This window comes from Vanessa tameamea, chromosome 9, assembly GCF_037043105.1.
Source record: "Vanessa tameamea isolate UH-Manoa-2023 chromosome 9, ilVanTame1 primary haplotype, whole genome shotgun sequence".
Taxonomy (NCBI): Eukaryota; Metazoa; Arthropoda; class Insecta; order Lepidoptera; family Nymphalidae; genus Vanessa; species Vanessa tameamea.
This window is the reverse complement of record NC_087317.1, coordinates 5,473,595-5,474,266: the sequence shown is the minus strand read 5'-3', so window position 1 is coordinate 5,474,266 and position 672 is coordinate 5,473,595. Positions and strand designations below refer to the sequence as shown.

The 672-nt window shown below is 30.4% G+C and overlaps 1 non-coding gene across 1 annotated transcript; it reads left to right on the top strand.

Annotated features, from left to right (window-relative positions):
- Window positions 1-227: 227 nt before the first annotated feature.
- Trnal-aag (transfer RNA leucine (anticodon AAG)) lies at window positions 228-309 on the top strand. The gene has a single exon. It is a non-coding gene; the product is annotated as a tRNA-Leu (tRNA).
- The last annotated feature ends 363 nt before the right edge of the window (window positions 310-672 follow it).

Below are 672 nucleotides of genomic sequence, written 5' to 3'. Positions count from 1 at the left end.
TCAAGTACGCATTTTGATCAGAAGTATTCATAAATCATAGTTTTTAGTTAATTTATTGAACTGAAAAACAATTGAGTAAATAATTGAATACGTTCCAATAAAGATAATGTATTTATTTATTTGATATATAATAGTATGGTCAGTTAAAATATTAAAATAATTTTCAGATTAAATTCCCATTTCTAATAATAAATTTATAATACAATTTTGACACACTCTATCCATAAGGTAGCGTGGCCGAGCGGTCTAAGGCGCTGGTTTAAGGCACCAGTCTCTTCGGAGGCGTGGGTTCGAATCCCACCGCTGCCATTTATTTTTAACAGGTATGGATTTATTTTAGCTTATAGTACCAACGAACAGTGAGATCCTTGAGGGATGTTTTGTATAGCAGTGGTTCTTCCATTTGAGATGATATTGATAATGACGATGGTTTTAAAATAAAAAATGTAGATGAGCATATTATGTACATTAAATAAATGCATGAATAGTTGACCTCAGTCGATAACAATTTTTATTCACTGATATGAACTGTTGCATGTGAGAAACTTCCACTACACTTCTGCGTTATCATTTTAAATTTTACAAGTATTTTTAAAGACCTATTTAAGACTCACAGTCACAGCTACTATTACGATAACAATAATATATATTATTTAATACTTCTGAGCCTAT